Genomic DNA, 23725 nt, shown 5'->3' on the forward strand with positions numbered 1-23725 from the left:
TTGAGATTTTTTTTTTTTAAGCTAGTGCAATTGAAATCAAATTTTAGCATTTAAAACAAAATATCCTCTTCCATATTCCATGCTTGATAGTGCTAGTGGGTCGATGTCGGTAAAGCAGGGAGTCAATGTTGCATAATCTCTCTTCTAACTTATTTAGATGATTCCACTTTGGTTCAAAGTCCATTTCAGGCTCTGCGAGAAGATGTGGTTGCGCTTGAGCTTGATGCTTCTCCTGGAATCACTGGCTGCTTGCCATGCCTGTGAGAGGATGAAGTTGCGGAGCTTGGTGCTTCTCCCGAAACCATAGTCATGATCAACGATCCATTTTTAAAAACTTCTTCTTTTAGTCCATCCACACAAATTTTCTTATTCCAGCACATCATCATCATCAATTCGTTGCATTTCTTTACTTGCTCCTGAAACAACAGAACACAGTCACACACATTGTAACAAAAGAATGTATCAATCAATGATCAATTCACTCATATATTCAAATGTTATACTTACAGCGTTGACATGTCCTGTCTTTAACAGACTTAGCCAGCACCTCTCGCGAGCGGACATTTTGACATTCCCATCTCCAAGAAGAAGTTCACAAACTGCAATAACAGCTGCTGCTGCTATCACTGAAGGCTTGTACTTTGTAAAGCCAGTATCTGTCGTCAAAATTGATGCATATACAATTGTTATTCATCAAACATATACACTATCGTTTAATCTTATCATGTGCTACAAGTGACTTCTTACAATCTTGCGAGTCAACGATGATCTGATCAGCAGCTTTACAATTGATGCCTTTCACTGAGCTCTTTCAAAGAAAATACGGCACAAAACACAGTCATTGCATCTCCCACTCGCTATTCAAGTGCTGTGAGAATCTCGTGCTCCATGTTCAGTACATGTTTTTGATACTCCCAATTCAGATTGTTATTTTCCTGTTATTTAACCCGTGAATAGTAGTTATACAGCCGAAACCTCTAACATTTTGAAAATAAAATCTTAAAAATTTTATGCACATTAAATTTCTTCTAACAAATTGATTTTACCAGAAACTTTGGTAATGAGAAATGCTTGTCTCTCCTCCTCCAAGCAATGGTCAGGCAACAATTGGCAGCAAGAACTATATCATCTCGGACACGTCCTAGAACATTCTGATGATTAAAATAGTTGATAAAGTTAACAAATTGATGAACAAAGATCTGTGAAAACTCTTTATAGCAACAACAACAACAACAAGAATAATAAAATTTAACAGAATTAATACCGGAAGTTCATTCCTTGAAATGAACATATCGCAATAAGTCATTGCAAGATAAGGTATCATTGCTTCGCGTTTATAAGATTTTGAATTCTGCAGGCAAACCAACACATGTATAAACACAATCAGAAAGCTTCCTAAATTTATCATACGACTTAATCATATTCATATGGTAAAGAATGGATCAAAACAGGGGAAAAAGTTGAGTTCTTTCATCTCCTTTCTTTTTCCTCATAATTTTCCTTAGAACCAAACAGAAAAAAATAAAAATAAAAATAAAAATCCCACTTGCCTTATTCCTAACTTTTTCTTGAATTTCCCAATAACCAAACAGAACCCACGAGAGAACACTTCTCAAGAAAAACAGTTCTTTCTCAGCAAGCAGCGTGACACTACATGTCTCATTTTCTTTATTTCCCTTTCATTTTGTTGGGAAACAAACAGAAAAAGAAAGAGCAAGAAAGACAAACAAAAAGCACAAACCAAAACATGTATAAACACAATAAAAAAGATTCATAAATTTATCGTTCGACATAATCATATTATTCACAGGGTAAAGAAGACAACAAGACAGGGGAAACAGTTCAGTTCTGTCATCGCACAAACTTCCCATTTGCCCTTATTCCCAACGTTTTCTTTGCTTTCCCACCAACCAAATAGAACCTGGAAGAATGTTTTCACTTCTCAAGAAAGAAATTCTTTCTCAGCTAGCAAGGTGCACTACCATCTATCATTTTCTTGGGAAATAAACAGAAAAGAAAGAGAAGGATTTCAAAAAGACTTACTCGGAGAATCACTGTCACAGCAATTTGCCTGAGAGTGGCTATTCTACTTGTTTCAAAGCCTGCAGCCGCCACGTAGTCCGTTTCGGCTGTGAAATACCTCAAAAATCTTGTTGTTCCTCACTGACAAATAGACTTAATCCGGCCCGGATCAATTTAAGGCTATAAGAGTCACCTTGATAATTTATGATAAAATTTATTTAAATTTGATCAATTATATAATTATTAATTTAAATATATTATTCAATTAAGATGTTACGGTTTATTTTGCTAAATTATTTTAAACCGATTACTCTATTAAATGAAAAAAATAAAAAACCCTCCGTCGCTAGTGAAATTCTTGGCCAACAACAGGCACCAGCGATGCAAAAATCGTTCACACAATCTATCCAATGGCGCACTTATGTGAAAAGATCATCAACGATGGCCAAATCGCTGCCTTGAACTTCAGAAGCTCCTTGACGAAACGACAGCGAGTCACAGTGCGCTGCCAGCCTGCCGCTATCCTCATGAAGAGCATCATGCACTCTACCTTCTAAAGGTGGCGGTGTACTATGAATAGCCACCATTAAACGATGGCGGTTCTGGGCTGTGATTTCGTCGTCTCGTGGATCCCTTGATGGATAGCTCACGAGAAATAGATTCCAACAATGCTGGCAGCATTAAAGTAGGGCAATTTTTACTTTTTCTAGCATGTTTGGCCGGCGCGACTGCCAATCGAAAAATCACTCAATTTGTATGAATGCATGTTCTCACCTGGCTTTCCTCATTGTTACTCCTTCGGAAGACTCACTGGTGGTTCATTGGTGGACCTTGATCAACATATAAGGCGCGCAATCTCTGATTTCAAAATTTTCAATTCCCGCCAGTATTTTGACAAACAGTTTGATATTTTTATCAAAGGTTAAGTTTTAAAGACCTCCCTTGAGGTTTGATGTATTGATACTTAGATAGAAAACATGATCGTAATTACGAAGACTTCCGCTACAACCTGTACTCAGACTCAGTCTGCTTGAGCATTAGCTGACCTAGGGACGGCAAAATAACCCGGACCTGGACGAACCCGGATAATCCGGGCCGGGTTGAACCCGTACCGGAATGTAAAAAAAACGGGGTCCGGAATAGATTTTAATAACCCGGATATATCCGGGTCCGGGTTTAAGTTAACCCGTACATCCGGAACCCGGACCTGGATATATAATTTTAATATTATTTTTTAATTAATTTTATTGATTAATCTGGATGTGTTATTGCTTGGAAATGTATTAACTTTTTATTTTTAGAATTTTAGAAATTGATATTGATTCATTGATCCGGGTTCAAAACCCAGATTTTTTCAGGTTGAACCCGAACCCGAACCCGGACCCGGGTGAAAAAATCAGGGTTAAAATCCGGGTCCGGGAAAAGAAAATGGTATCCGGGTCCGGATCCAGGAAGGCTAAACCCGAACCCGGACCCGGATTTTGCCATCCCTAAGCTGATCGGTGATAAGTTGAAACTACCCTTCACTCTAAAAAAGATTTAAACACCCTTGGTGCCAAATATCAAATTAGTCATTACACTTTAACCCTCTTGGGAAATAAAAATTTGACATCAAATATCATCGATTAACCAAAAAAAAAAAATTGGGAAATTAGGGCCATCCAAAAATAATAATAAAATAAAATTTAAAATTTTAACATAATACAACAATTCAAAATCAAAGTTGCTATTTCTAATACACAACAAACCATTCTTAGCATTTGTTTAGTTCCATTGATGTGGTTACACAGTATTTATCAACCATCTCCTTTGGCTTAAGAACTTATTCTCCTATGCTAACTTCAACCGTTGCCCTTTTCTCTTTTACTTCTTTGTGCAGTACAACAACCTTATTTTTCATTTTTTTTTCAGCATATTCTACCTTCCTTTTCAATTATTCCTGCCAATTATTGAATACGTTGAAGATGAAATAGGAAAACAAAGAAAAAAAATCTAGAGCAAGAAGAGCTAGGTTACCTCAATCTTTTTCAACTAGGCTTGTAAAATTCTTTCTTGCTATTTTCGCATGCAGCAAAGGTCGAGAGTTTTTTTTTTTTTTTTTTGCCTGGATCAATGTTTCAACACAATTGATTTAATTCAAATATGATCAATATGTAAAGTATCAAAAAAGTATATTTTTACTCATTTATGGTTAAATTAATTAGTTAATAAAGGTGACTTGTGCACATCAGTCCTAACATACTTGTTAAAAGAAAGAAAATTAGAGAAAGACTTGTTCTCTACTTTTGTATTTTTACAAAGACTCTCTTTTCCTCTTCGACCTCCATAGGAGCACCATCTGAAAAATATAATATGAGACCAAAAGTTATTCGCTTAGGAACTTCCGTATATTCAATGCAAATTGAGTCACTTCAATGTGCTTAACAAAAGATTTTGACAAAAACTCATACCAACTTCCATTTGAAGCACTATCGTAGTCACTCAAAAATGGAAATGATGTCATTTTACATCTTAAAAACAAAATTAATTAAGTTTTTAGAAGACTTAGGATTTCATAGTCACTTCAATTTTCATAAGGAGAGCACGTGCAGCTTCTAATCAATGTTACAGAGCCATTTTCATGGTAAAACTACAAATAAAAACAGAGGACAATTTCGATAACAAATAACTTACATCTTTTACACAAACATCATCCAAAATTTCTTCATTGTATTTGTCGCCAATGCTTTTCATGCTTTTCTTATCAAGTGACAAAAAATTCTCCATATTAAGGAGCACAAGTGATATCCTTTTCAGCATCTCCAAAACATCACAAACAAACAAACACCATATTTTCCAACATTATTAATACACACAACTTCACTAATTTCTAACATGCATTGGTGTGTTTAGTTCAAGCACATGTTAAGAAGTCAATTCTTCCAAACAATATCCATATTCTTCATGACAGTGCTAACCTTTTAATTTTTTTTTTGACAAAGGACTCACATAAAAATCATTAATTTCTAACATCATATGTTTTGAGTAGCACAAAACTTGACAAATCAGAAAGTAACAATAACATGCATCTTCTTCAACACATCAACAAATTGATTTCGTTTTTTAATGAACAATGCTAGTAGTTTGTCCAACACTTCAACAAACCCATTTTCAGTTTCAAACAATGATAAAAATGCCCAATCTATGATCAAAATAAAATAAAATTCCAGCTTTATTGAAAATATATTAATATTAAAAACAAAAAATTAAGTCCAAAATTTTTTCAAAGACTAACCTTCTCTTAATTCAATTCAATGATAGTCACGTTTGATGCCCTAAGCCAATGATTTTCACCAGACATCACCCTTAAGCCACCACTATCACTTTTCTCGTTAATAAATGTAAGCTAAAAAGTTGCGGGATCTGGTGATTAAAATTTGATTTTTTTTTTCATTTTCAAAGCATTTAGAGATGGAGGAGTATGTGTGCTTCTGTTGATTGAAAGAGAAAATGGTTTTGTGATGAGCCAGGTTGATGAAAGAGAATAAGCATTCTAACATCCACTGGTAACTAATTTTCGTCAGGATTTTTTTAGTGTTTTAATGGGTATATCTTCAAAGCAGTTTTTTACTCATTTTAATTTTAAATGTGCTTTTATTAATTTACCCTTTGATATTGATATATACGAAACTGAGTATGGACGGTGGAGGAGATCTCTGTGATTAGGGTCATACTTTTTATATAAGTGTTAATACGTCAAACCTCAAGGGAGGACTCTAAAAATTACCCTTTTATCAAACACTTATGTTTTAACTCCCAAACACGAATCACAGAATGACCATAAACGTGTAGCCAAACACCTCCTTAAAACCTATATATATGTCTTCACTCCAAATCAGAAACAATAATCCAATCCTTGAACAAAATCCCATTTGCTATGCTAAATCATCTGGATTGATTGATTCATTCAACTATATCACTGATTAAATTCAGCTCATAATTCTGCAGAGTGATTCATTCATTCAGACACTCCTCTCAGTTATTCATAATTTATAAACTGGGGTAGTTCCTCTATTATTCTCTTCCGAAAATATCAACTCATGAATGTCAATGGAAACTGAAGCTTTTAACTCAGTAAATGATTCTTGGAGAAAGGAACCGGAAACAGAAAATGATTGTTGAAACAAAAGGGACGGTTTGAGATGTCACTGTAACCAACCTCTGAAATTTTTGGCTTACTGAAGCTTTATGACAAGTTCCTTACGCCGAGCTTCGACCTCAGTATATTTTAGGCTGATCTGGAGATAGCACTCGTGAATATCTCTTTGCTCTGTCTCTAGTGGTGATTTTATGTATTCAAACTTTTCTCTTGTATATTCTACCAAACCTGATGTAGTTGCCTATGATATGTCATTTGCTTCATGTTTGTACATTGCACGTGTAATTTTAGTACTCATAAACATTATTTTACTTCTGAACTTTAAATTAAAATCTGACACTGATAATTATTAACAATGGGTCTCTTGTGGTATATACATGCTATTGGCTTCTATAGTTTTGGCTAGCTCAGCTTCTTGAAACTGAATCTTTGAGAGAATATCAACTTTAGCAGTGAGAGAATTTTCTTTTTCAATTTCATATACTCTATCATCCTGTATGGGAACAAAGGGAAAAAAAGAACTGAGCAACACAAGCCTTAAAATGCCACCTCTTTGATGTTGAATGTTGGACTGTGTCTGATTCTGTCTATCTTCATTTTCCAAGTGCAATTTTCTTCAAGGGCTTGAGCTCTCAGTAGACATTCATCTTTCTCCTGTCATACTCACCGTAGTTTCTCCAAGAATCCCAGAACGAGGGGAAGGGGACCCTTCTGTTAAAACCTTAATATTATTTGCATTGCAGCATCCAAGCAATGTGTGTGAGTGACTAACTACTTTTATATACCTAACCTCTATGCATTAATTCACCATGGAAACAACTCATCATCTTGCCAAACCCATATAGATTCTGAGATAGACTCAGTCCAATGAGAAGCCACGTTAGGCAAAGAGTATTCCGGACTTAGCAATGGTTTTCCCAGCTTCCTCTGAGATAACAACACTAACAACTTGTCCTATCCCTTTGGTACCTAGCTGCAGTTATGTTTATATTTATTCAAAACACATTCACATATATTTTATGCTGTCTCAACATGTTTTTCTCCTCAGTTAATTTCACAATAATAAATCAATATTATTGCTATTATCAATAATTAACACCAGAAATGACATAATTTTGTATAGCTAGTCATTGTTATGATGCAGATGTTTTATTTTAACACAAGCAATAGATCGAGTACTGAATCCAAATATCACATGGTAGTCGTTCAAGTATTTTCGAACATTTTGATCATCCACCATATCGAGTTGTCTAATTGTGTTTGGCTATAAACATTGAGTACTGAGATTTCACTCAAGCATAGAACTATAATAAGTCAGTTAATTAATAAACGCTTGAGAGCATCAACTTCCATCAATACTAGCTGAAGGATGCATATATTTATTAAAACAGCTTTGTATTTATCTACACTAGTAAAAATAAATAGAATGTCTGCATTAATTCGCTTTACTAATAAAACTGTTCCCCAACCAAAGTCATACCCTTCTTACTTTTGTCGATGGCTTCTTGTTAGTTAAAATTAGAGCTGGCAAAACGGGTCATCGGGTCGTGTTCGTGTCGTGTCAGCTTCATGTCGTGTCAAATTTAGGTCGACCCAAACCCGACCCATTTAATAATCGTGTCAAAATATTGAGATCCAAACCCGACACGGAAAAATAATCGGGTTACCCAATAACCCGTTTAATATCTATATATTGAACAAAAGTTACATCAAATATTTACACACTATCATACATACGTATGTACATAACTACATACATACATAATTTATCGATATTATAAAATATACATATCTACCAATATATTACACATTTACACTATTGAGGTTTTAATTATATATATATATATATATATATATATAATATTATATATCAATATTATAAAATATACATGTCTATCAATTTTTACACATTTATACTATTGAAGCTCTAAATGTATGTAAAATTTTATAAATAAAACACTGTGTTTATATTCACCCTTTTAAAGAATAAAAAAAGAAGAAAATCATCTCTAATATTTGAGTTTTAATTATAAGAATATGTAAATTATTTTAAAATAGAAAATATAATCAGGTAATTGATCGGGTAAATGGGTCAAGAATTTTAACCCAAACCCGACACGGAAAAAAATCGTGTTGACCCGGACCCGACCCATTTAATAATCGTGTTAAATTTGACTACACATACCCATTTATTTATGTCGTGTTCGTGTCGGGTAATCGGGTAGTGTCAAATTTTGCCAACTCTAGTTAAAACAGGGGTGCGGCTACAGTACATGCATGTATGTGATACATGCAAGCAATACAAAAAGGCGAAAAGCAGAGCAATGGTTTGGCTGCCAAGTGGCAGCCAAACACCAAAAAAAAAAAAAAACTGGCAGCAACCGGTTGCCCCTTGAATAAATTAAATAATAATAATATTTAATTATAAGAAATAAAATAATAATAAAATATTCATTATTTTAATATTAAAGGACAAGACAAAAAAATAATTTTTATAATAATAAAAAAGAAGTTTCAAGTTTAATGGTATAAATATCAAGTTAATGGTCATGATTTCATGTTTATTGGTCCATTAATTTCATTATTTTTATGATTGCGAGTTAATGATCTCACGTTTCATGTTTATTGCCCTAAGTTTCAATTTCCTTCAGTTTCACGTTTAATGGTCAAGGTATCAACTTAATGGTCACGGTTTCATGTTCATTGGTCCATTAATTTAACGATTTTCATGGTTGCAAGTTAATGATAACATATTGCATGTTTATTGCCCTCCGTTTCATGTTCCTTTGGTTACATGTTTAAGGTATCAAGTTAATGGTTATGCTTTCATATTTATTGATCCATTAATTAAATAATTTTAATGGTTGCAAGTTAATGATCTCATATTTCAGGTTTATTGCCCTAAGTTTCAAGTTCACTGGTTTCAAATTTATTGGTTTTGGTATTACGTTAATGGTCATGATTTCATATTTATTGGTCCATTAATTATATAATTTTTTAGTTTGCAAGTTAATGATCACATGTTTCATGTTTATTGCCCTAAGTTTCAAGTTCATTAATTTAATTATTTTTATGGTTGCAAGTTAATGATCTTATATTTTAGGTTTATTGCCTTAAGTTTCAAGTTCACTGGTTTCAAGTTTATTGGTTTAGATATCACGTTAATGGTCATGATTTCATGTTTATTGGTCCATTAATTATATAATTTTTTAGGTTGCAAGTTAATGATCACATGTTTCATGTTCATTGCCCTAAGTTTTAAGTTAATTAATTTAATAATTTTTATGGTTGCAAGTTAATGATCTCATATTTTAGGTTTATTACCTTAAGTTTCAAGTTCACTGGTTTCAAGTTTATTGGTTTAGATATCACGTTAATGATCATGATTTCATGTTTATTGGTCCATTAATTATATAATTTTTTAGTTTGCAAGTTAATGATCACATGTTTCATGTTCATTACCTTAAGTTTCAAGTTCATTAATTTAATCATTTTTATGGTTGCAAGTTAATAATCTCATATTTCAGGTTTATTGCCTTAAGTTTCAAGTTCACTGGTTTCAAGTTTATTGGTTTAGATATCACGTTAATGATCATGATTTCATGTTTATTGGTCCATTAATTATATAATTTTTTAAGTTGCAAGTTAATGATCACATGTTTCATGTTCATTACCTTAAGTTTCAAGTTCATTAATTTAATCATTTTTATGGTTGCAAGTTAATGATCTCATATTTCAGGTTTATTGCCTTAAGTTTCAAGTTCACTGGTTTCAAGTTTATTGGTTTAGATATCACGTTAATGGTCATGATTTCATGTTTATTGGTCCATTAATTATATAATTTTTTAGGTTGCAAGTTAATGATCACATGTTTCATGTTCATTGCCCTAAGTTTTAAGTTAATTAATTTAATAATTTTTATGGTTGCAAGTTAATGATCTCATATTTCAGGTTTATTGCCTTAAGTTTCAAGTTCACTGGTTTCAAGTTTATTGGTTTAGATATCACGTTAATGGTCATGATTTCATGTTTATTGGTCCATTAATTATATAATTTTTTAGTTTGCAAGTTAATGATCACATGTTTCATGTTTATTGCCCTAAGTTTCAAGTTCATTAATTTAATCATTTTTATGGTTGCAAGTTAATGATCTTATATTTTAGGTTTATTACCTTAAGTTTCAAGTTCACTGGTTTCAAGTTTATTGGTTTAGATATCACGTTAATGATCATGATTTCATGTTTATTGGTCCATTAATTATATAATTTTTTAAGTTGCAAGTTAATGATCACATGTTTCATGTTCATTACCTTAAGTTTCAAGTTCATTAATTTAATCATTTTTATGGTTGCAAGTTAATGATCTCATATTTCAGGTTTATTGCCTTAAGTTTCAAGTTCACTGGTTTCAAGGTTATTGGTTTATGTACCACGTTAATGGTCATGATTTCTTGTTTATTGGTCCATTAATTATATAATTTTTTAGGTTACAAGTTAATGATCATATGTTTCATGTTCATTGCCTTAAGTTTCAGGTTCCTTCTGTTTCAAGTTTAATGGTCCCGGTATCAAGTTAATGGTGCTGATCTCATGTTTATTGGTCCAATAACTGCATGATTTCCATAGTGCAAGTTAATGATCGCATGTTCGAAGTTAATGATTTAATGTTCATTTAGTTTCCTTTGCTTGAATAACAAATATTGTGTTTTAGGTCAAGATGAACTGATTAAATAGCATGCTAAATGGTTTGAAATCAATGTGCGTGATTAATTATGCCAGCAGTTGCAGTTACTAATGGCTCTGCTGGTAATGCTTATTTTGGGGATTTCAGTTGCTGCTGCTGTTGGAATAAGCAGCCAGCAACTGCAGCTGCAGCTGGACCAGCAACAGCAGCAGCCACCAGCTGCAGAACCAGCAACAGCAGTAGCCACCAGCTGGTGCTTATGCAGGTACCAGTTGCTACAAAAGAAGCCAGCAACTGTTGCTGCTTATACAGCCAGCAACTGTTGCTGCTTATGCAGCAGCAGCAACAACAACACCAGCAGCAGAAGTTACTGCTTATACAACAACATGTGCCTGCAGAACTAGCAACAGCTGCTACTGGAATGCCAGCAGCTGCAGTAACAACACCAGCAGCTGCTGCTGCATCCAGCTGCCGGCAACTACTGCTTATACAGCAACAGGCAGCTGCATAACCAGCAACAGTTGTAGTTGGTAGCTATTGCTATAATAAGCAGCAGCCATGGTGGCATATAAAATAAATTTTCGAACATGTAAAACAGCTGCATAAGCAGCAACAGCTGCAACTGGTAACTATTGCTATAATAAGCAGCAGCCATGGTGGCATATAAAACAAATTTCCGAACATGTAAAACAGCTGCATAAGTAGCAACAGCTGCAGCTGGTAGCTATTGCTATAATAAGCAGCAGCCATGGTGGCATATAAAACAAATTTCTGAACATGTAAAACATACTTCCGAACACGTAAAACAACCATCCAAACATATAAAACAAATTTCCGAACATATAAAAGAAACTTCCGAACTTGTTAAATAAAATTTCCGAACATATAAAACAACCATCCGAACATATAAAACAATCATCCGAACATAAAACTAACATCCAAACATACATAATGGCATAAAGAAATGAAAACTACTGAGGCGGCGGGGATGGTGGTGCTGGAGGTGGAAGCGGATAAGGAATGCCAAAGTGCTTGAACATGAGGTGTTGTCCGTGAAGGAGCTGCTGATGTTGCTCTGACAAACCTCCTCGTCAAGTGATGCATCGGGCAAAAGTGATAACAAGCCTCGCCGAGTGATATCCTCATGACTTGATCGCACAATTATTTCACTGTGTGTTAATCACATGATATATTAACAAAATCAAATAATTATGACAACATATTAAACGAAAAGAGCTTGATGAGTGGCCATGAAGGTATTGTTACTCTAGGCTAGCGCTTTTGTCAAATCCATATTAGAGCATCTTCAACTGATCGAGGGTCACCGGCTCATTCACGAAAAAAGGGCCCGCTCGATATTTTGGCTTTGGACCGCGTGAGACTTGATCATACGGGGACAACTGGTACCGCCCCGGCTTTTGATTTCTGTATGGCCGAGGAGGGCTTAAAGACAGCGGATTAAAATCTTGCGGCTGTTGACATTTCTTCTCTTGTTGCGCGGAAGACTACATATTTATTCAAGACAAAGAAAGAAGAAAGATTAGACTAAATCATATATAGTTTAGACAAAAGTTAACAAATTATTACTCTATGTATACCTCATCTTCAAGTTCCGGCACTAATTTAGGCTTCATCGCGTCTTGCAATACTTCTGCCAACTTTTCTTTTAGGACAACCTCTTCATCAGTGGATGTGCTGAGGTACACAGCTTTTCGTTCTTTAACTTCGATGGGCGTACGCTTTTCCCGTACTAGATCTGAAAGCGTGACAGCTGCAGGGATAGGTGGGTGCATCTCCATATTCGGAGAGGAAAAGATTGGACCATCAGTTGCCTCGGCACCAGTATATGTAGGAGGTGATTGACTATCATCAGCGACATTTGCTCCTTCTTGACGAAAATATGCTCGTTCCAACTTTTCAATCTTTTCAGTAAGATAATCCATTTTCAAGCCCATTCTTTGTAGTAAATCATTATTTCTTCTCATATGTTCCTCCATTCTATCCATTACTACTAATATAGCATGAAATGGATGCTGCCTTGCGGCGTCACCATCGTCAATTTGTCCTTCACTTTGAGCACCTGATGAGCCGCAACTGATTTCTCGCATCGGAACCTGCATTAACTACAAATATCCATAAACAATCTATTCAATTTAATAACATAACTACAAAACACTATACAATTATAGAAGGGAACAAACCACATTGCTCTCAAAGTCACCATACTTTTGTCGCCACTTGAGGAATCTTTTTATTTCACTATCAGTTCGTGCACTAAGAGGACATCCATTCTCGGCAACAGAAGAAAGCTAAAACTTAGTTGATGACATGTAGAACAACTGCAAACAACAAAAAATTAGTTAATACGGAAATAATAATCGATAATACCATAATCGTTTAACTAACGAGAATACAAATTACTAAATAAATCATACCATTAAAAATATAACGCATCCGCTCATCGAGGAAATTTTATTTTCGTTGAACTTTGAAACTTCTTCCCATAAAAAATTGAAAGACCAGCTGGCCCAATTTTTGTCGCGAATGTTACTCACGTCTTTTAAAGCATAAAGGTATGATGGGTTGATGTATGTAGCTGTAGTTGGACACAAAATAGTTCCAATCGCAAATAGACTAAATAGAATACAGAAATCTTCATCCGCACAACTATTTGTCTATAATTTTTCATTTAAACTACCTATTGGGATGCCTTTCTTTCTTGAGCAATACTTGGCTCGTAAGTCAGTAATTTCACTATCTTCACCACCAAGCACAATCGGTGTTCCTCCGTCACCAACACCCATCATGCTTGTAAAAGTTTTCGGAGTAAGCTTGTATTCCATTCCATGGACTGTTATTGACCGCTTATCTACGTTACATTGCTTAACTAACAATCTACATCAATCTTGCCTAAGTCGCCCACATTTTAAACCTAACAAGCTTCCGAAACCAATTTCTCTCACAGCATCTTGCTGTTCAATAGATAACAAAGAAACAATGTTGGAGAACCGCAAAACACTACATCGACATAGGTGATTACCATTATCAGAATTGTTCTCCACTATTGGAATCGGTTCACTTAACAATCCACTAGCTAATCTCGAGTTCATTTCAACCTTTTCATTATAACTGTTGATGAATTCGGTTTTATCTTTCGCGCTGAGTTTCAACCATTTATCACGTATACGCCCCTTAACCTACACTCAAAAAAAAAAAAAAATTCATTGGCCAATCATCAACCAAACTATTAGTTAGTAGGCTGCAACATAGAAAAGTTGTCTACAAACCGTTTCATCCACCTTCACACCTTCCTTCTTTAACTTTTGGAATTCTATCTTGCTGTAGATAGAAAAATAATATCAAATATCAGTTCCTTATATGTCAATTAAAATTATTGCACTGTTAAACTGAAATGACTACAGAATGTCAATAATAAAATTCAACAATGAATTAGTTTCTTACAAGTAGTATATGTACGAATGCTTGCCCGGCCTCGGAGGATCCAGCTTCTCAGACTGAATATTAATGTCATCTGCGACATTGGCCTTACGCTTACCCATTATACTGTGTACACTAAAAATTATGTCCCCTATCAATACACATTGATAATGTCATCAAACTCTCTCCACGAATTCTAAATCCATGTAAATTATTACATTACCCAACAATATGCACTAATAAACTTACATGATAAAAGCTGTAATTTTTAAATATGAGAGGCGAATGATTCTTCTTACCACATCAAATAAAACACTCAATCAACAAATATAATGATACTAAACAAAACCCATGATACCCATGTCTCATTACCGTAGGTGGACTGCAGAGGTGGCCTGACAACGACTTAGAATGGGCTGACGGGAACTGAGTGGGTTGTGAATCTGTAGCTGCAAATCCTTGCCGCCAATAGAGATCAGCCTCTGCGTGTCCTCACCGGATAGCGCCGTCGTTGGTGGCCCTGATGAGGCATCTCGTGAGGGACTGCAGGCGAGAGAGTGAATGATGAGGGAGAGGGAGCCGTGAGGGTGAGTGAAGAGGGAGAGGGAGAGGGAGTCGTGAGCCGTGAGTGAAGAGGGAGGGAAGAAGAAATTGATTTCCCGCGTGAGGTGAGAGCCTTTTGTTTGTTTTTTTTCCCAATAAATATATATGCCTGGGTTTGATGTGTGTTGAGACCGATTCTATAGGTTTCAAGTTTTTTATATATTTTTAATTATTTATTGTTTAAATTCATTTATGGCCGTTGGATTCAATACAATGAATCCAACGGCCATAAAACCTGCATGTATCTGATACATGCAGGTATTGTAGCATCAGCCTTAAAACAGAAGTGTGAGGTAAGTACAAAACTGATCGACAAAATGTTCCCACGAAGAAATACCTGGGGGGAAAGCTCATGTTTGAATTCTGAAGCAAGAAAGACATCAACAAGGCATGGGAATGAAAGCTCTTGAAGTTTCTAGAATCAAGGAATATCAAGGGTTGATATTGACTGTTGAATAAAACTTTAGTACATAGCAAACATTAGAATCTTTGTTTTTAGCAACAACAATTCTTAAACCTTACATTGAACTTTACCCGCCGTAAATATGGTACAAGATCTCTGTATGAATATGACACATTGCTATCAATAAATCATCAATCACTTGATTTTCAAAATCTTGTTTCTCCAAACTGAATCTCAATCAATGGACAGTTATCATCCAATGGGACAGTCTCCAGTACCTATGATTGAATATGCTGAGACTAATAGTAAACGACTATTAAGCTCCATAGTATCATCCATAATATCCAGTGCCTATGGTTGTATATGCTGGTACTGTAACTTGCATATCGCTAGGCAAGCGAACTTTTGTAATGTTCAGATTGGTGAATTTTATGTAATTTTTACTTTTTAAATGAAATAGATTCTTTTAAACTATCTTGAACATTCAGTTTTCAGATCTTGCAAAAGGGATTATCTTTATGCAATACCCGCTGCAGTTTTCATGACATAGGGAGCCACTAGGTTAGATTGTTTCACTTTTATGATTACTTTGCTTATAGTTTTACTGCATCTTTTCAATTTTTATTTTTATTTTTTAATGTTGGTTTTTTTTTGTTCGACAACAGGTTTTTAAAGAATAATTTTGAGGCTGTAATCGACTTTTTGATCTAATTAGCAGTTTGGTTTAATAAGTCAGTGTAATGAAGCAAGTTATTCATATTTTGTAGAATGATACAAGTTAAATCGTAATTTCTATCATACTTGTTAATTACTTGCATGTTTAGCATCATTAACAGTCCTGTTGAATATCAAATTGAAAGAAAAAAAAAATGAAAATCAGAACATGTAACATCAGTGGTAATTTCATCTTCCCCTGCTTTTCAACCTAATCAATTAGATATATATACAGAGCACAACAACTCAGGGAATATTACTTTATTAAACAATTCTTGTAAAGATCATATATAAAAACAGCTCTTTTAGAGCCATAACTTCATTTGAAGAATGGAAGGTAACGTGATTATATTACAATTGAAAATGAAACAAACTGTTTACATAACATACACTAGCAATCTATGTATTGCTTTCATAAAATCAAAAAACAGAGCAGAGAGCAAGAGCAAGATCAGCATCAGAATGTGGACTCCTCTCTAGTGCATTGCCTGTAATTATATTACTCGATTAGCCGTTACTATGGCGGTGCTGCTTCTTAGGGTTAGGGTTTGGTCGCCAAAGCCGTTGAAGTTGCATTTTGAATTTCCACGTGTTGTTTCGATGCGCACGTGCGGTGTAAGTAATTGATGTTATTAATTTATTTTTAAAATCTTTTTTTGGCATTTATAAACCCGTTTTGTTTATAATTTATTTTAAAATTAGAAACAAGAAATTCGCTAGAGAGAATTACAAGCAAAGTGCGTTTCATTTTCTGATGCCTGAAATCGAAATCAAGATAAAATTATATGCTTTTGGGTACACAACCTCTGTAGTGACTGTGCTTCCTTGTTGCTAAGCTGCGCCTGAGAGATCTTAGGTATCAAAATCTTATTGGTGTGACACGTAAGGCTGACATTGAGAATGTGCTTTTTGATGATTTTGCTTGATGGGTTTCTGAAGATTTGATCTTTATTTGCTGGGTCTCCCTTAATTTTGTATTTGTACGGAAACATACTGAATAAATGTTTCGTTCTTTGATTTTGTATTTGTACAGAAACATACTGTATAAATGTTTCATGTGTGTGTGTGTGTGTTGCGATGACAACATTTTTACTTTGGTATGCTTTTTGGGTATGAATTTTCCCTGGGATTTTGAGAGTGATTATCAACATTTTAATAATAAAAGATTGGTTAGGTGTAAGCATACGAGTTATAAACATACTTAAAGATTGTCATGCGTGAAGAAATAATTGGATCTTATAAAGTATCAGTAGGGCTTTTATTGGTAGATGCAAAATTGACTGAAAAGTAGTACATCTTCTTAATGTTGATCTTGTATGTGTGGAACAGTCACCAAGATTCACCGACAAATCTTTTTCTATGTTTGATTATTTCTTTCTTGTTGCAGAATAAGCTTGCTATTTTGTAGTTCATATACTTGTTAGTTGAAACCGCGGACTGTGGAATTGTAATTGTGGTAAGATCTCTCCTGATATAGAATAAATTTCAAACTCATCTTGAAAATACAGATTTTGTTCATTTTGTTTTCATTCGGGTCCCTATTGTTTTGCAATTTAAAGAAAGTTGATTTAGTTTCTTGTTTAATTAGTTAATATGTAGTGTGAGCTGGACATCATGTTCCGTTTGGAGAAGCCCATTTTATAGTGCAGGAAAAGGTCATGGATGGGTGTATGGCAGGGACAAGCAAGTCAAACATTCTGACACCCGATAAAACTGATGGAGAAAACATCTTGAAACACTTGTAAGAGCTCCAGGGTTTTGTGAGAGATTCATAACAGGTTAGCCACTTGTTTATGTTGGTTGGATCCTATTGTACTATTACTTTTAAACATCATGAAAATCCTGTAGTTTCATTAATTAGTGAAATATTTCATTGATAAATGTTTTTATATCATAAATACGAAAATATTCTAGGTGTTAGTAGCACATTATTCACATATCACATTTATAAGAACCACATGCTTTTTACCCAACTTGTATTAACATGTTATGTCCCTTTTGCATGGCCTAAGATATTGAGAGAAGCCTGCTCCATAATGGAAGCTCTGTGGCAAATAAACTTGCATGCATCCAACAAACTTGAAATTGTTTTGGTTCTTGCCCGATCATGCCTTCCAATCCCAAACATTTTTTCAATTACTTTTTGGACTCTTCTCTTTTCTGATTGTTTTCCTCTTGAGAATGTAATCAGTTAGAATAAATGGTGTTTGATCAATAGAATGTAAGGTTCCTTGTTCCTGTAAAGCTTATTTTTGTAAATATGATATTTTCATTTTGAATCATCTTTAGTATAGTGGCACCTGTCAAAGGTTCTAAAGGCGTACTTGTGTCTGCCTTTAAGGTTTATGTGGACAAGAATATGGAAGAGTTAACCATTTTTCAATATAAACAATTTATAAGGCTTCATGTCATCAAAACAGGACAAAGAAAAAGAAACAATTTAGCTTGGTGTTCTCAAACAATTGTTTTCCTCTTAATGTTGTCAAACAATCAAGAGTGCACTGGGCAAAGAAGTTAAGCTCATCAAGAGCTCTCTCTGCATTTGCTAAACAAGGACTCCTTAATTCTTCAAAGATGAAAGATAAAAGACAGATTCGATGAGCTACAATCAAATCTAAGAATTTAATATGTAGATAAAATATAGGAGAAGAGTATAGAGAGTGGGGGGCCCGATAAATAAGAATATAGATAATCCATCTAAGATATTTTGAAAATAAAGCAGGAACATGGTGGAGTCTGGTGCCTGATCCTGCCAAAATCCCATTTTGGGTTAGTTGGGATGCCCAAGGGAACCATACGATTGCCATATCTTCATGTACTTGTATGTCCCTTAACTCGTAAAGAGCATGTTTATAGTGGGAATCTTCTTTTTCTGTGTCATCTTTCCTATTATATAAATATGTAATATCTCTTACTTTTTCGGTTAAGCATCTAGAGCTCATGGAACTTAAATTTGCCTTTTCTGAGTGTCCTCCCTCTATTTCTTCACCACTTCCCTTATTGTGTATCTGTTATCAAGTTTGGTTCTGATCTTGTTGCTGCAAAAATTCAGATGATCTCTTTTGAAAATTAATAATCCAATTTCTCTACATATTTTTGTGATGACGTACTTATGGATTTTGTGACAAAATTGCGTGAACTTCTCTTTTGTAGTGTGTAAAGTTTTCAGTTTATAAATATTAATGCAGAAAGAAAACCTTTTTGTTTAACTGCGTGTCGGTTCTCCGCTCGGAGTAAAATCTTTAGTCAACAGTATTATATATATAAATATCTTTAGAAGCATCTGAAAAACTCTCGACCAATTGAGTAGATTTAAGGAATAGCAGTAGCTACTGCAACGGGAGTTTAATATGCAATAGCAATCCAATCCAAGGGCTTCATTAACTTTCTGCTTGCTCCGTGGCTTTTAATTATTTCCAATACCTGTAAGAGCACTGACTAGCTTCATAATTCCAGCAGCCCCTTAAATAAGAAAATATATGCCTTTGACACACACACGCGCGCGCACATATACGTATGAGAGAAATTTAGAAGAATGGGAAAATAATGAAAAGGTGAAAAGATGAGAGATGATAGAAGAAAGATGGTTTCTGTGAGAATATGTGAATAGAGAGATTAGATACAATCGTGATCCTTCAAGTACTTAGATGCCTTTTTACTCTTTAATAAAATGGTCAGTAATTGTCTTCTTAATAAATATACTTGTCACCATACTTTTGTTTGAAATGTATTCAGTTAAAAAAGTCATATGTTCTGTGGTATAAAGATCATTATCTATTTAAGATATGATGATACCATATACAAATTGGATGAGGCTGACATCCCCTCTTGTTCGCCTCTCCCTCACTCGGCCCTTATCCATGCTGCTATATAATAATTAAATCCCAGCCTTCTGCCTCATCTTCAACTTCCCCACCTTCAAGTGAAAAATTAATTCTCCCTGCTTTCGACTTCCATTCAAAATCTTATGCTTTGAAAGTGGGTCTTGTTGGTTTGTTCGTTTGTTTGATATTTTTAGTTGTTGCTTAGGTGGGGGTAAAACCCAAGCAGCAAGTGGTAGAAATAACGGCTATACACAGAGTAACGGAGCTTTTAATTCATGTTCGAACTGTATGACGCAAGGGTTGTGATTGAGAGCAACCCTTCACCGCACAGTGGGCAATGGCACTCTGCCTTCTGAAGGCGGTAGCCCATCTGATCTCCTATTTCTTGGAGGCGGCGGTCTCACTTCTTCTTTTTCTTTGTATTATTAGCCTAGCTCTGTAGATTATATGTGCATAAGTTTAAACGACTATTTGAGAATTAATCTATTTCAAGCATGTAATTAGGTCTCAAGAGAGAAAAAGAAAAAGAAAAGAAAAAAAGCCTTCGTTGTTCTTGTTCTTTTTTTTTTTTTTGGGGGAAAGTCATGATATTGTGGATCAAGAGGGTGCCGATGGTTGTTTTGAATTATCAGAAAGAGGATATGGAGGAGGTTGCTGCTGCTCATCATGTAACTGGTGTGAGAATTGCTTGAACAAATGTTGCATTCAAGGAACAAAGCTTCCTCTATATGCATTCAAGAGGGTGAACAAGATTGAAACTGAAATGGATGTGCATGGACATGAGGTTAGGGAGCCTGAGCCTCCCATTGCATTTCTGGACTTGCTCATTCTTGGGGAGTGGAAGGACCATGTACGGAGAGGACTATTTCGCTATGTGATGAGTATAATTTATATACATATTTTACCTTTTATTGTATATTTGCTAGTTAATTTTATTTGTTATTTTTAATTAATTAAAATATTTTATTAAATAGGGAATTAATTGGAGATTGGAAATAAAAAGTGCAAAAAAAATAACAATTTGGGGGAATATTAGTTGGAGCTGTGACATAGTTAAGAGCTAAGAGCAATTTGCATTGAAAATGAATTTCAATTCTCCAATTGAGTTACACGTGCATGGCATTGCAAAAGTGGAAAGCAATTTAAATGGGGGGCACGCTTGACTTTCAAAAGTGGAATTAATGGCTTATGGTGGCGTTATTATGGAAGCTTTGTTTTATAATTGGAAAAGGATTTTAATTAGTAGACAAAGAGGATTCGGTGGCTAAGCATTATAAAAAGAAGCTTTTGGCTTTTGGAGAGAGGAGCCGCCAGAAGAGGGAAATGCGAGACAAAGAGAAGAAATCTGCTGTAGTTCGACTTCCATGGCTGGTTTTATCTCTTTTGTTGCTCACAATTCAAGTATGTCTAGCTAATTTTCTTATGCTGAGGTTAAAGATGAAACCCTATTCAATGAAATAATTATCTTTTTATTTATTTAATTCCATATATATGTGCTTTAATGTTTATGGTTTTTATTTCACATGAATAATTGGATGTTATTAAAATCTTTTCATCAATTCTGTCATGCATTATTGATTGTTAGGATTAATATTCGATTAATTCTATGCTTGGATCTATAAAATTTATACATGATTATCTTTGATTTTATGTTTTTCATTAAATTGTTTACATGGAGTGCTTAGGAAAATTTTGACTCTTTGTTATTTAATATGTTCACATGGGATATTTAGATGTCATACTATTAAGCGGAAAAAGAACCTATATTAGATTTAATTAATTGGGCTTAATTGTTATATTTATGAGATGACATAGATTGATTTCGAGTTGTCACTCTAGAATTGGGGATTAATTAATATTTAGATAATTACTAGTTGAATAGTGGTGGATTCTGAAACCTTAGTAATTTTTGTCTTATTGAAATCTCATTTACTTTAATTGTTTTCTTAGTTTAATTAGTTTGATTTCCCTTAAAATCTCAATTTGCTCAACTAGGTTAAGATTAATATTAATTTTAGATTTAAATTAGACTTTTCAATTCATAAAAATTCCTGTGGGATCGACCTCGTTACCACTATTCTATCTCTAGATTCGTGCGCTTGCGAGTATATTAAAATATTCACAACACTATGACATTACTGCCTATGAAACCAAGGTCATTTCTGGTCAGTATGGTTTCATTGCTCAACTGAACTATCCCCGCCACCTGAAGGAGAGGCCTGCTGAATTCCGTGTTGAAAAGGTTGTCCAGCCTTTTGATGGGAACAAATTTAGGTTTACCAAATGGGGCAAGAAGAGGTGCTCTTCCAGTTTGAGGCAAGTGAAGATTGTGAAGTCCAATTTCACCTAAGTGCCCCCTTTGATGTTGAGAATTCTCCGAGTGTTGTTTCCATCAATGTGAGTCCTATCAAGTATGGGCATGTGCTGTTGATCCCACGCGTTCTTGAGTGCTTGTTACAGAGGATTGACTGTGTCAGCTTTTTGCTTGCACTTTACACGGCTGCTGGAGCTGGGAATCCACACTTCAGGTTGGGTTACAACAGCTTGGGTGCATTTGCTACCATCAACCACCTTCACTTCCAGGCTTCCTACATGGCTTTGCCTTTTCCAATTCAGAAGGCTCCTACCAGGAAGATAATCACTTCTGGTGGTTGTGTGAAGATCTCTGAGCTTTTTAACTATCCGGTTAGAGGCCTTGTCTTTGAAGGTGGAAACTCTCTGCAGGATTTATCCAACACAGTCTCGGATGCATGCGTTTGCCTTCAAGAGAACAACATTCCTTACAATGTTCTCATTGTTGATTGTGGAAAGCGCATATTTCTCTTTCCACAGCGCTATGCTTAGAAACAAGCTCTTTGGGAAAGTGAGTTCAGAGCTTCTGGACACCCAAGTAAACCCTTCTGTGGGAAATTAATGGGAAATTAATGGGCATATGGTGTTAAAGAGGAAGAAGGACTATGAAGAGGCATCCGAAGAAAATGCTTGGAGGCTGCTTGCCAAGGTCTCTCTCTGAAGAGAGGTTCCAAGAAGTAAATGCTCTCATCTTTGAAGCCATTGTGTGTGGTGATAATGCCAATGGAGATGTTGCTGAGAGCATAATTGGGAGGCAGATGCAAAACCAAAGCCTCATGGTGCCGTGGATGTCATTAACAAAAGCTCCCGTCCTGCCATGGTGTCAGGGACTCCGGAATGCCTAGTTCTTCAGTAAATTCTGTGACTTGGTGACCAGACTGGTTGTCTTTGTCTGGTTTCATGTATGATAGCTTGATTATGTGACTATGTTATGGAGTGTGCCATTAGCCTAGTTGCCTAAATAAGCAAACTTTGTGTGCGCTGCCGTTGAGTTTAGTCTAATTTGCACTGTGATGTAGGTAAGATACTTTGTTTGCTGATGAGCCTCTCTGTTCATGCTCATGGATTTGGTTCTGTATAATTTTATGCTGCAGCAGCAATTCTTGTGGCTATAACCGAAAAAAAAAAAAATTGGACGAGGCTGCTGTCCGGATTAACACATTTTATTTTTCTTATGCGACTTTTTTTTGGACTTAATCACGAGGTATCCTGGGGAGAGCCCTAACTGTGGGAGGCACCTTTAAGTCCGTACCACAACCCAAACTAGAAGTCCCCGCTTGAACCGGGAGGCACATGTTCTCCTAACAAAGGCGATTTCCCTGCGACTTGAACTGGGGAGCAAATCCAGTCAAGTCACTTAAGAGAACTTCATTGACAGTGGAGCTAATACTTTGTTGATTTTCTTATGCGACTTTAAGACAAAGGAGGATTAACACATTCAACTATTTCAAGTCAATAGTCTTCCTTGAAAATGATGTTTAAGTCTTTGACCATCATCATTATATGTCATCTTCGTAGAAATTTAATTAATATCTAGTTCGAATACAG

The 23725-nt window shown here is 35.1% G+C and overlaps 1 pseudogene; it reads left to right on the forward strand.

Annotated features, from left to right (window-relative positions):
- Positions 1–16622: 16622 nt before the first annotated feature.
- On the forward strand, positions 16623–23214 carry LOC102617937 (GDP-L-galactose phosphorylase 1-like; annotated as a pseudogene).
- The last annotated feature ends 511 nt before the right edge of the window (positions 23215–23725 follow it).

The sequence above is a fragment of the Citrus sinensis genome, chromosome 9, assembly GCF_022201045.2.
Source record: "Citrus sinensis cultivar Valencia sweet orange chromosome 9, DVS_A1.0, whole genome shotgun sequence".
Lineage (NCBI taxonomy): Eukaryota > Viridiplantae > Streptophyta > Magnoliopsida > Sapindales > Rutaceae > Citrus > Citrus sinensis.